The 14156-nt window shown below is 39.1% G+C and overlaps 1 protein-coding gene across 2 annotated transcripts in view; it reads right to left on the reverse strand.

The window, feature by feature from the left end:
- Tdrd15 (tudor domain containing 15) overlaps nucleotides 1-12198 on the reverse strand; it is a 35758-nt gene extending 23560 nt beyond the window's left edge. For both annotated transcript variants that reach the window (XM_076559377.1, XM_042267279.2), the window contains exon 1: nucleotides 12080-12198. The gene's annotated coding sequence lies outside the window, so the exon portion shown is untranslated. The remainder of the gene's footprint in view (nucleotides 1-12079) is intronic.
- Nucleotides 12199-14156: the final 1958 nt, after the last annotated feature.

A 14156-nucleotide genomic window follows, 5' to 3' on the forward strand; every position in this document is an offset into this window, starting at 1 on the left:
TACCGAACCCTAGGTCCATCCACAAAAAGAAAGAAAAATCTCGAGCCATGAGAGATAAAATTGATAAAGTAAATATGCAGAAAGTTTAAAACACTCTGGGTGCTACAGTTTGAATTGGAAGTGTGCCCTTAAAGTGGTACACGTGCTGAACAGTATTATACTATTATTATCATGGCTTGGTTCTCCACTGGTGGGTCCAGTCGATGGATAGCCCTCCTTTCAATAGCACATCACCTTTACTTAGTATTCAAAAGGGGACCCGGCAGAACTCCTTTGTCAAATATCAAGTATCTTGTGACTAGTACTAGCCAATCCAAGCCCAAAGACACAAGGAAGTTGTATGAACAGGTTCTCAAAACACCAGAGGCCTATCCCTCCACACCATTGTTCCTTCATAATCCAAGTGCCCTTGCTTCACACCAGTGAAGAAAAAGAAATCTAAGCCTGATTTACCCGTGGCTTTCACTTAAAGCCAGTAACACTCCAAAATAGATTGCTGAGGAATTATACTCCAACTCAGTGAGGAGGGTCCCTAAGAAATGAGTGGAAATCTTCATAGTAGACAGATATACTGTTACATCTACTTTATCTGAAGAAAAAGTTTAAGTTGAAGATACTTGCAGATTGATGGGCAATAGCTAATGGTTTCCTAAGGGCGACAGGAATCCATAGGAGACAGCCTGGGAATTGTATTACAAGGGGGTGTGAAGAAGTGATTTGCAGTTGAATTCTCACATAATGGTGCTCAACAAAGACCCACACTGCAGAAGACATACTTAATTGTGTAAAAACAAAATCTGTCCAGTGGATGTCAATCAGCCTCCTTCACCTGCCTCCCCAAAGCTTGCTCAGTGGGATCATGAAGAAAAGTTCCTGTGTTGTGGACAAAAGCCAAACCTTACTGCATTTACTGACCAACTAAAATTCAGAGAACATTCTGTAAAAAATATATATAAACTAGGAACTCAAAAGCAAATCAATTATTTCATACAGTGAACAACTGTGTCATTTCAAGATCCAACACTTGTTTTGCATAAGAATCTTGAAGGACATCACTCACTATGGTGTTGAAAGTGTGTTGTGTTAACACAATTCCAATACCAGGTTTCACTTGGACCTCAAGTAATGGTGTGAAATCTGACAAACTTGTTTTTGCTTCTAATCAACCTCTAAACCTATTAAATGAGAGGTTTTACTAAATTAGGGCTTTTCAAAGTTTTTCTGTTCAGCAAAAAGTCATTAAAGATAAAAAATTTTTAAATCTATAAAATGTATTCATTGGTATTCTAATAATTTTGTTTATAAAGTTTAATTATAAAGTCATTAAATGAGAATACAATCATTCTAATGAATGCAAGTTCACATAATGTGTCTTATTATTGCATCCCATACCACAATATTGAAAATATCAAGTTTATATATTTCTAATTGCCTATCTGCTTCTACAGTTGTGTATCAAGCAACACAGGAAGATGCAAATTAACAAATGAGGGAGTCTAACTTAGACACTCCATGAGTTTACTACATTGTGTCCTCCCCTGCTTTAAAGCTTAGTATACATTTGGATACTCTGGTTTTGAAAAGTCAAATGCATGTATATAATTTTTAATTAAATTCAAATTCAAAGCTCAAAATCTTGAAGTAATTTTATATTAAAGTGTTGCAGTATCACAGTTCCCCTAGAGTTTGAGAAAAATGTAGTATGCAGCTAAAATTGATGCTTGTGTGTGCATTGGTGCTTGTGTGTACATGCGTGCACGTGTGCATGTGAGTTATCGAAGCAGAAGCAAGGATTATTTGGGAGGGAAGGAAGCAATCAAGAACGAACTAAATTGGTGGCAGAGAACTGGAAAGGAAAATAAAAAAGAACAAAGTATATTGCGAAATATGTATAAAAATGTCACAATGAAATATGATTTGTATACTTGCTGATGGATAAAAGACCCATTATGAATAAAGTCAGGGCAGTTGGGTATTAACCCATGGCCCTCCCGAAGCTATCTTGTGTCTCTGTCTTTCTCGTCTCCATCAATATTTCTATCTAATACTTCTCCATTCTTCACTCCTCCCCACAAGAACCCTTCAATAGATGGGAGCTGGCCCCAACATTTGGATGCCTGTTTCTTGAGATTTAGAGAATTTTCTGCCATAATTTCACTGAATAGATCCTTTGCCTTTAGTTTATACCTCAGCTCCTCCTTCTATTCCATGAATTCTTGAGTCTGTCTCTTGATTATATTGTAGTTTGGGGATATTGTGGTCATTGTCATTTGATTATTTGTTTTCATTACCAATGTCTGAATATAATATTTTAGTGAGCCTGTCATCCATCCTTGGTGATATCATCCACCCTTGGTCATTCTGCTTGGTCAAGGTTACAGGTGATGGTCTCAACTGTAGGATTACTTGATTCATTGAGGTATTTTATTGCCAGCCTTTCCTTTGGATTTTTTCGTCTCAGTGCCTTTGCTGATACTTCCACTCACATTGCTGATTTTCTCATTCCTGTTCAGATGTTTTCTTCTATGCAGCTAATTTTCCTCTCCAGGCCCCATATTGATCTGTCCATTTGTTTGTATACTCTTTGAATTGTGGTCCATTTTTTGCCGGAAAACTTTCAAACTCTTCATCTAGTATTTAGCCTGTTTCAATATCTTTTAGTTCCGCAGCAGACGACTTGTAATCTTTTAGAGGAGTCACATTCTATTGCCTTTTCCAGCTCCTTGGGTGTCTTTGTTGAAATTTGTGCAACTGTTGGTTTGGAAGTCTTCAGTTTCCCTTGGAGATGGTCTCACTGAGCACGCTAATTGAGAAAACTCCATCTCCAGTACCACTCAGCAGGGGGAAGATAAACTGCTTTGGGAAGCTGCCTCTTCTTCTCATAGAGCTGACAAGAACCCATGTGACCAGGCTGTGTTTGGTTTCCTTCGTTCTGCTGTGCTGCACATCTTTATCAGGACACTTTCAGATATCCTTTACTTCCTTCGTGTATTTCTGAGGCTCTTCCTCTCTTTGGATTACAGCCTAATTTCTCTTTTTCTTTTTCTTTTTTTTTTTTGTTTTTTTTTTTGTTTTTTTTTTGTTTTTGTTTTTGTTTTTCGAGACAGGGTTTCTCTGTGCAGTTTTGTGCCTTTCCTGGAACTCACTTGGTAGACCAGGCTGGCCTCGAACTCACAGAGATCCGCCTGCCTCTGCCTCCCGAGTGCTGGGACTAAAGGCATGCGCCACCACCGCCTGGCATAATTTCTCTTATTCTAAATTTCTCTTTCCCCAGCTCACATAGAAGCAGCTTCTAGTCCACCATCTTACCCCTTCGGGGATTAAACTGATTTGATCATCTCTTTAACTTAATATATACAAATACAGTCTTAATATGTATTCAATATGAAATGATTGGTTTTTTTTAATGGTAAGTCTTCACATCACAGTATTGTACAGATATGTCTCAATTAAGACCAAGAACAGCTAGAGCACTTGTAGGGTGTGTGTACCTGGAGATCCCAGGGTCTATGTACCGAAGAGTGTAGGTTAAAGCCTGTTCCCATTTTGCTTTTCACTGGCTTAATTAAAAAGCTTAACAGAACAGTCCTTTGCAGTTACAATACTTTAAATATTTAAAAAGCTTCTCAGTACATTAGTTTAACTGATTTTCATAATAAATTTTTCATTGTTCAGGCCACACCACTGAAGGTCGGGAGGTTCAGAAGCGCCAGCCCAGGTTTCTGATGTTTGCCCCCATTCTATTATCACCCATTTCGCCCCACTGCTATGTTACATGGAGCACATAACTGTCAGGAAAAAAAATGAAAAGAAGAATAAAATTTCAAATACAAGGCAAACCAGAGCAAATAGGATCCGCTTATTAATTCTTCCTTTTTCAAGAATGTAGGCTAACTCTGGTGAAATTCTGGCCAAGAACCTGGCAAAGTCACCCTGTACCAAATTATTCAGATTCCAAGTGGGTATCTAAAGTGGGCAACATGGATTCCCTCCTCTCGATTTCTATACATATTCAAGTTGCTTCCTAAGTTCTGGTTTTAAATATAATAGAAACAAAGCAGTGTGCGGTATCTTTATTCTATATGTTTACAAATAAGGACTTCTATAGCATTTTGTTTAACTGGCACAGAAACACCACTTACAGCCAGTTCTGTCCCCCCCCCCAACAAAAAAACATTTTGCAATGTCTGAAGAACTATTTCGTTGATGCTCCTGAGGTAAAATGGACAGTGCTTCTAGCATCTAGCGGGTAGAGGCCAAAAGTGCTGCTAACTATCCAAGAGAAGAATCTCCATTAAAAAAAAAAATAGTATCTGCCAGGTGGTGGTGGCACACACCTTCAATCCCAGCACTTGAGAGGCAGAGGCAGGTGGATCTCTGTGAGTTTGAGGCCAGCCTGGTCTACAGAGCGAGTTCCAGTATAGCTAAAAATACATAGAGAAACCCTGTTTTGAAAAAACATGAAACAAGCAAACAAAAATAACAACAACAAAAAATTATCCAGCCCTCAAGTTCAATAATGCAGGGTTTGAAAAACTGCTTTAATAAAAGCAAAAATAAATCCCAGATAGAAAAAAAAATAATGTTTTTAAAACAACCTAAAAGGAAGAAATGTGAGGGTGTTTTTCTAACCTCATATTAAAGAAGTCTTTCAAGGACAAAACCCAGAAATCATAAAAATGTATGCTTTTGAAATTATAGCAAGAAAAATGAAGCTCCTTTTTAAATGCTAAAAATCAATTTAATATACTAGTGAAAAGATCTTCCCAAGTCACATATTTTCAGTTACCCATGATTCCACGCTCCTGCATCTCACAATTCAGGACCCAGTTCCTCTTGTCTGTGTTGCCGTGGCACTGATCTAATAGAAAGCCCCTTCCCTCAGCAATCCTAGACTCCTACTCAGTCTTCCTGCTTGTGTCCTTCAATTCTGAATTGCACTGACCTGAGCCCCAGGATTGTGATCAATGATCTCTTAAAGATACAAACATGTACTAACTGTCCTCCTGGAAACTACCCAGGGACTCTAGTCTCGCTTCAGAAGGTTGTGGGGCCTTGCGCTCTAACCAGCACCAGCACTGCCTGGATCTGGCTGTTGTGTTGGCTTCTTCGTCTTACTTGCTCTCATGGTCACTCACCTCCGACACTACCACAGCTCCATCTTCTTTGCCATTCTGTGAACACCTTTGCCTATGGGCGCTCTCAAAGCACGGCTCATCCACTCCTCTCTCTCTGAGTTTTGGTCAGAGCATTTCCTGCTAGATTAGGCCATTCTAACTAAAAACTCTTTCGCTGTGAAAATTAATAGAACTAGTGTCCTTCATAACCTCATCTCCCCATCTCTTCCTCCCTTCCTGCCCCCTCCCCCCAAGTTATATTAATGTAGTTGCTCTCAAACTTCAAATTGTGTTTGCATTTGTGGCTGACATCTACCAATACTTACAACAGAACTATGGTTTTGAAATATTTAGCAACTAATTTAAAAATAATGACAAATTCAATAAATGTTAACATAAATATTTTCAAAACAGGTGGTACTTCTCAAAACAAAAAAAATGATAAAGAAGGGATCATTGCTTTATAACTTGCACAGACATCTTTAATGTTTAGTGCTTAACTAAAACAGCTTGGCTCTCGCATCTGCTTCTATATTCAGTGAGTTTCAATACATTTACTAGGCAAAGCATGTGGAGAAGATCTAGACATAGAAGAGAGGGAAGAGGGTCTTTGATAAGCTTAGTAAGCATCATTTCTCAGCAGTCCCTTACAATATGCAAAAGAAGAACAAATGGAGGGATATTTTATACTCTGCTACCTAAAAATCCACGGGTCTGTCTTGAGATTGAACTTTCAAACATGAATGAGTTCAGAAGACGCCGCATCCATTTGTATGAAAATATCAGTCTATCCATTTACACTGGATTAGCATTGCCAACAGTGACACAAGCAACCAAATTAATTAACAGTGCCAGCAATTGCATCAGAAAAATCATCAAATCATGACAGGACACTAATTTTCTACTTCTCTAACTTTTGAGTTTCATCTCTGACAAATGCTGTCTCTTGTGTTCCTTGAAGTGACAAGTTTGCTTCACCCTGCAAAATACCCAAAGGTAAATAAGGACACCTTGTCAAGTTGTTTGAGGCAAAACACGTGGAGGGAAAAGCAAATTCTGTTTGCAGTTCAGACCAGTTATCACATGTCAACATCACTCTAAAGGCCTTTACAAATGCCTTCCACCCAATCACATGAGATTACATATTAAATATATATATATATAATACAACATATATTATATATAATATCCTCAATGTATATATATATTATATATATAATATATATATCCTCAAAGGTCAACCTGTAGTATCACTGTTAGTGCTCCATAGAAGGCAATGTTAAATATAATGAGCACCTTTTTTACCACAAGTGTTTGAAAGGGAAGAATATGGTGCCTATCCACAGATCTTGGGGCCCCTTCCTCAGTCAACAAAGGCACCCAGTAACTTCACTCACTGCTGCTTCTGTATCACTGTGTCAGGACTGACTCCTCAAAAAGGGTGCCAGGATAACTTATGAGAAATGATATTTTCAATAAAGCAGCCTGGAAAACTGTATATACTTATGAACAAGAAATGAAGTTGGAACAGGAGAGATGCCTCAGCCTTTAGAGAACACTTCCTGCTCTTCCAGAGGATTGGAGTTCAGTTCCCAGAACCCACACTTGGTACTCACAACTGCCTCTAATTCGTCTCCAGGGAAGACGATACCCTCTTCTGGCCTTTGTGCGAATCCACACTCACACGCACAGATATGCACATATACATAATTAAAATGTTTTTAAAACAGTAAAACCAGTCTTTAATAATGAAGTTGGACCCCTAGCTCATAAAACATTCAAAAGTTAATTCAAACTGGATCAAGAACATGCCTATAAGACTTACACAAAAAAATAGTCCTTAGAATAAATGTTCATGACTTAAATAATTAAGTCACAGCTTGGCTCCTTAAATATAATTCTGAAAGTCTAAAAAACAAGGAAAAAGCAGAAAATTTGGGAGACCATAAGTGAAAAAACATTTGTTCCCTAGAGGAAACTCTAAGACGGTTTTATAACTACTTAGGAGATATAGTATTTGCAAATATCTGATAAGGAACTTGATTCAGAATATACCTAAAATATCTTCTAAACCAAAAATAAAAAGATACATAAGACAATTCTAAAATGGACAAGTTTTAACTAGACATGATCAAAACAGGATATGCAAACATAAATACATGAAAAGTTCTTAGATAGTATTAGTTACTAAGGAAATGCTAATTAAGTGTAGTGAGCTACCACTTGCAGATCCACTCGGGGGCTATAGTCACATAGATGGAGAACCACAAGTTAATGCGGATGTGGGGAACCTGGAGCCCTCCTATATTGCTGACGAAATGGTAAACTGACACAACCGATTTGGAAAATCATTTGACAGCCCTTCAAGCACTTAAATGGCAATTTTACATCTAGATGTATCACCAAGAAAACCAAAATCCTATATCCACACAAAGACGTGCCCACAAATGTTCATAGAAACATTACATAATATCTTGAAGTCAAAACCTACCCTGAAGCCTATCGTGGTGAATGGATTGATGCCGTGGTTTTGTCCTTGCAGTGGAGTATGATTCAGCCTTTAAAAATGGTGGTGCTTAAAAGAAGGATGGAGCCTCAGAAGTGAAACAAACATGATGTAAAAATGTTCCATCGTTGGACTGGAAAGATGATGCACCAGTTCAGGACACTGGCTGGCCTTCCAGAGGACCTGGGTTTGGTTCCCAGCACCTACAAGGTGATTCACAACCAGTTGCCACGGGGATTGGAAATTTACCTCAGAAGTATAGTGTTTGCCTAGCAGGTATAAAAGTTATAAATATAAATAAAGTTTTTAAAGTATACTAACAATTGGATAGCTACGTGCAAAGGAAAAAAAACCACTCTCACTTCCTATCACAAGCAAAACTATTGCGCAGGGATTGGAGGTTTGCCTCAGAAGTATACATTTGCCTAGCAAGTACAAGGCCCTGGATTAGACCCTCAGCTCAAATATAATTAAATTTTTACAAGGATACTAAAACAATTGGATAGCCACATGGCAAAAAAACAAAAAAAAAAAAACAAAAAAAAAACCTGTTTCCTGTCACAAGCCAATCTATGGCAAAAAAGGAAATCAGTAAATATAAAACAGTAGATCTCCAAGCAACTTGAAGTGACTGATGAGCATAAAAATAATGTTTAAAAGGTTTACTTTAATACAAATAAACCTTGAATGCAAAAGCTTCCCCAAGTGGAGCAGCCCTGGTGATATTAAAAGAATGGCTGGATAATGAAGGTCAATACTAATGTTCAGTTGCAAAGAGCATCTCATAAAGCATTTAAAGGATCAATATTTGCTGCATTGGATAGCATTCAATCTACTAAGATACTTGCAAATATCCCTGGATACAAGTACAAAGACATATACCTGCTAATACTTTTTAAATGAAGATTGCTTTGCCAAAAATAATGAAAGAAAGCAAAATAAGCTGGAAGCTAAATTAAGAGCTACACAAGAAAACTAAAGGTAGGCAGATGAGGCTGCAATGGAGTTTCCAGAAGAAAATAATAGATGCTTGCTGAAATTTGGGGGTGACTTAGATGACCAGACCTGTAATGAAGGTATATAGATCCTTTGCGCAAATCACAGTGAAATAAATGTGTAGGAGTTACCTTGGAGCCAAAGATGGGATGTTCTAAGTAATTTTAAATTAAGAGTCAAGAAAGCTCCAAGCAAAGCCAGAAACACAAATTACAGTAACCCACAGTTAAGGAACAAAGAAAGGACCTAGAAAGAACTGGAAGGACAGGTTAAAAAGGAAGCACTGGGGTGGGGGGGGGGAGTTATGGGATGAACTGGAGTCCCTAAACAAATGGAAATCAAAAGGTCTAGAATTCAAGGAAAATGGGAGAGACACACCGGTGTCATCCCTCCTGCTATAGCAAGTGCAGTCCGGACAAGTCAATATCCATTAGGAGGAAACCATCTGCAGCAGGGACAATGAGAGGACCAATCAGAGAGAGGCAAGGGAGGGCCTGCCCGCATCAAAGCAACAGGAGAGAAACACATGAGGGCTCCATCTCAGATTTCATCTTCTCTCTCTTCTCAGACACTTTAAAAAGAAAGCTACAGCAGACCATCTCAATGTCTCTCTGTACAAAGGAGAGGTTTTATTTGTCCTTCTTTATGCTGTTTTCCGAAAGACAAAATGTTTCTAATATATGTTTCTGTCCCTTCTTTGGGTGATATAAATACGAAAAGGGAGACTCTTCATAGTTGCCTTTGTATTGTACGAACGTATCAGCACACACCTATCAAATGTATACTGTCTAAGAACTATAAAAAGAGAAACAAAAGTGGCCATTTTCAAGATCCCTTAGTTGTGGGGTAAATGCAAATCAAGACTACATTTCAACTCTATCTCAATCCAGTCAGAATGGCAATTATCAGGAAACAGTGAACGGACGATACTGTGGAGCTCCCAGGTGGGGGTGGGGAACTCATACACGCTGCTCCGAAGAAGGTGAATTATTGCAGCCACTGTGAACATTTCACTGCAGCTTCTTAATGAAAGGGAAGCATGTGACCCAGCTGCGCCACTCCTGGTGCGTGTCTATGCAAAGGGATTTAAGTCAGTATCCCACATGGATATTTGCACATCCACAGTTATTGCTCCATTATTCACAACAGCCAAGGTGTGGAGTCAGCCGACGGGTCCATCAACACACAAATGGGCAAGGAAAGTGTGGTACACGTACATAATGGAGTTTTTATTCAGCCATAAAGAAAATGAAAGTCTGTTATGTGGAGGAAAATGGATAGAACTGGAAATTATTATATTAAGTGAAATATGCCAGACACAGAAAATCAGTGGATATTTTCTCTCATGTATACCATCTAAATGTTTTCTTTTTTTATAAAGGGCAAGAAAGCAGAAAGGGACTATTTGACAAGGAAGCAGAGCAATGAAAGAGAAGAGAAAAGAGAAGGTGATAGAAGGGTAGCTATGACCAACATATGTGATGTTCATGGAGGAAAATGTTATAATTAAACTTATCATTTTATACAATAAATATATAGTAAGAAGCTAGAAAAAGAATTAAAGACTATATAACCATTAAAATAAAGAATGAAAACCAATTTTCAATAGGCAAGAGTATAAAATAAAAATAACTAATACAATAAAATGGACAAATTTTTTTAGCTCTCACTATATTACAAAAGATATACAAGGCTGGAGGTATAGAGTGCTTGCCCAGCATAGAGAAAGCCATTGGTTCAAGCCCCATTACCACATAAACCAGACTTGGTGCCACGAATCTGTAATTCTACTTCTGGGAGGGGAGAGCAGAAGGATCAGAGGAAAGGTCATTCTTGGCCCATTGCAAACTCAAGGCCAGCCTGGGATACAGAAAAGCCTGCTTCAGAAAGGAAATTATACATATGTGTGTATTTCATTATATATATATATATATATATATATATATATATATATATATATAATCTGAAAAGTGATACATAAACGAGATGTTCAGTGTTCATTTCTGTAGGGAAATGAAATCCTACCAAAGTAATACTCCACACACTGTAGAAGGGTGATGGTATGGAATAGTGACTGGAAACATCATTGACAGGGCATGGTCATAAAATGCTAAAATCATGCCAAGTTTGATAGTTTCATTTTAAAAACTTAAACATATTTGTTCCTTTGGCTCAGCCAATTCACTCCTACCTCTGAAAAAAAAAATCACAGAGACAAAACCTGTAAGAAGACCGTGGCAGCTTTGTAAAAGCCCTAAAATGAGATTAGTACAAATGTCAAAAGTAAGAATACTACAAATGTCACTCACAACAACAGGAGAAGTCACTACAGAGGAGCAGTTGGCATTCTCCGCTGCACAACGGTGGAAAAGCAATGTTCTGTATACCACAGCACAAACGAGTCAGAAAATACGCTGAATGCAAACAGCAGAGGGAAAACACACGCGTGGACATAAAATTCTAAAAACAAAACAAAATGCAAACTGCTGTGGGAAAAAAGCGCCCCCAGTGACTGCCTAGCAAAAGGGCGTGTGGGATGGTGCCTCATCAAAGGAAACCTGAGCTAGGGGATGTGTTTATTATTCGGTTGATTACAGTGCTTTTACGGGTGTGCACAGGTTTTCAAGTGTCATCAAATTTTACACCTCGAATGTGTGCAGTTTGCTGTGGCTCCGTTACACTCTAGGAAAGCTGTAAAACACAGGGATATCAGATGAGCAACACAACCTGAATGCTTATTAATGGTGAGCTAGCAGAAAAAAAAAAATGAGCCTTTTATTCTAATTACTATATATATATACACATACATATATATATACACACATATATATGTATATATAGAACATATTTTTACTGGCTAATGGAGAGACCTTAGAAATCCCATTTAGTTTAGAAAAAAAAACCTCTGCCATGTCAAGGTACATAGAACAGTAAAACATTAGGAATACCCATTTGAATGCAAGGAGAGGAAGGTGCGCAGGGTACCATTAAACATTAAACTAAGACATAAAATTGGAAAGGCAGAAGACAGTGTCTCTTTACTCCCTGGTTTAGCAGACATGCTGCAGAGGTCTTGCTTGTTAGTTCTTAATTCCAAAAGCGGGGCGTCGGGGAGAAAACCTTTTTTGGGAGGGTGGGGGGGGGATGTGTATGAGTAACTCAAGAACAAGAAACTTGAAACGGTACTTCATACGCTCATTTCTCCCTGTGGTCTTTGAATCCCACACCTCAAGAAAGAACACTTGGACAGGAGGAGGGATGGGACGTGGGCCCCAGAGAGAGGCTGCGCAACCACCGTTGGAGTCTGCAGGGTAGGGACCTCCAAGGGTCTCCGGAGACCTCAGGCCTGTGGAAGGCCGTTGCCCCGGAAGCTAAAAGCCACCGGAGGTCAGGGCAGAAAAAGAGGAGGCAAGACCTAGAGCCTAGAGCAGGCTGGCTCTTAAGTAGAGCCTGAGCTTACCCACAACCTCAGCACAGGCCAGGAACACCGCCCACCACCGCCGGGGACCAAGATGGCAGCGAACTCCGGGCCCCAGGATGCTCAGGTGCTGAGCCTGAGGCCACGCCCACAGAAGGAGGCTGGCCCGCTGCACGAGGAGGAGGAGGAGGAGGAGGAGGAGGAGGAGGAGGAGGAGGAGGAGGAGGAGGAGGAGGAGGAGGAGGAGGAGGAGGAGGAGGAGGAGTATGCCTCCCAGCAGCTGCGTGCACCATGCACCCTTGGAGGCTGCAGACACCCCGTTGAGTCATTCTGGCTACACATGGGCATCCTGCATCCTCGTGTCTCAGAGGGTGGCCAAGGGTGGACTGTCAGATTGTAGAGTCTGGGCATAGCTCGTATGGGTGAGGCACACTGTGTGATGGAAGAGGGTGGCCTTCTGGTTCTCTGTTTGCCCAAGAGTCGTTTAAGAAGAAAGACCCAGCTCATGATAGAAACTCGGAAGTCCCAGTGAATGTTCAGATTAGTAAAAAGGATAGAGGCTATTGATTTATCCATTTCTCTAGGTTTTCAACTTTAATCAGCATAGTTTTGATAATTCCATTATTTATTCTAAATGTATATTTGTGACTATTTCCAGTGTTATTCTGTGTTTTGTTTGTATCATTTCCTTTTCATTTCTTTGAATTTTTTCAACAGTTTAGTCTTCTCTTCTTCAATCGAATTTTTTTCCTTTGTTTTAAACTTTTTTTGTTTCATAAAAAAATAGATTTAACAAATTTCCTTTTAGACACTGTGTAAATTGTGTAGTTTTAAGTTTTAATGCAGATTTCTTTATTACTCACAGTTCAAAATATTCCTGGTTCTTATTAAGACTTATTTTGTTGTTTCCACTCAGTGAGTACTTATCTTGGAGTAGTGATTTAAATGAGTAACCCCATAGGCTTATATATTTGAATACTTGGTCCCCAGTTGGTGAAAATTCTTGGGAAGGATTCGGAGGTGTGGCCTTGTTGGAGGAGGTGTGTCACTGGAGGTAGACTTTGAGGTTTGGAAAAAGTGGTAAGAATCCCAGTGTGGCCCCTGCCCCTCCTTTCCATTAAGGAAAATTAAAAGCTTTATTTTACAGGTTGCTTTGGTTATGGTGTTTTGTCACAGCAATAGGAAAGGGACTGAGTGACTGGGTACATCATTTTCTATGGGTCCATCTAGTGTTACCTTTCTGTATTGTTACTTTGTGCTTTCTTGGTTACATTATAGATAACGTGTAACTCTAATGTCTTTTGTTGTTAACTCATTGCTCATCTACTCAGTCTTAGAAGCTTGTGGGATGAACTTTTGGTCATGACACTGACATTGCTGATTTTTTATTCATTTTTCCCATTTTGTTTTATATTCTGTATAGCTATTATTTCTTGAGGCTCTCTCTTTAGCACCGTTGTTAATGCTTCCTCTTGAAATGATTCCAATCTTAATTTTTCTACTGTTCTCTACCCGAGTGCTCACATCACATACTATTTACATTTTTCCACTTAGGAAGTTATTCATTTGGGTTATTCCCCTTTTTTTTGTGATCATCCTACAATTTTGAGTCTTATTTTAAACAGAAATTTGGGCAGATCCTAAAGCTATAATGTCTTTAACCTCATCGTAAACAACACAAGGGACTTGCACACTCTGTGACCAGTAGATATCCTACCTTATCACGCTTTCCTTACTTGAAATCTCCAGGAAGGAGACTCTGGGAAGATCCCCAACACTTCACCAGCCTTGGACTCGTACTTTAAATGCCAATGTAAATGCTGTTTCTGCCCCAAAGACTTCGGAGTCTGAGTGAAGTGCCCCACCCAAGGGGATACATAATAGTTTTAAAGGACTCAATCCCTAGATTCTGATCTTTTGTGTGTACTCTTCAGTGATAATGGTCTATCTAAGAAACCAGGGCAACTCCAGGCCAGAAATACTTGGTCGGATCTCATGTTCTCCTTCCCTTCCCTCATGCCCCATTCACAGTTCATAAAAATCAAAATATGTTTCTGCCATCTCTGTGTACTATTGTTCATTTGCCAGGAGTATAAATTTCCCTCAAACACGTAATAGG

Source organism: Peromyscus maniculatus, chromosome 22, assembly GCF_049852395.1.
Source record: "Peromyscus maniculatus bairdii isolate BWxNUB_F1_BW_parent chromosome 22, HU_Pman_BW_mat_3.1, whole genome shotgun sequence".
NCBI classification, from domain to species: Eukaryota; Metazoa; Chordata; class Mammalia; order Rodentia; family Cricetidae; genus Peromyscus; species Peromyscus maniculatus.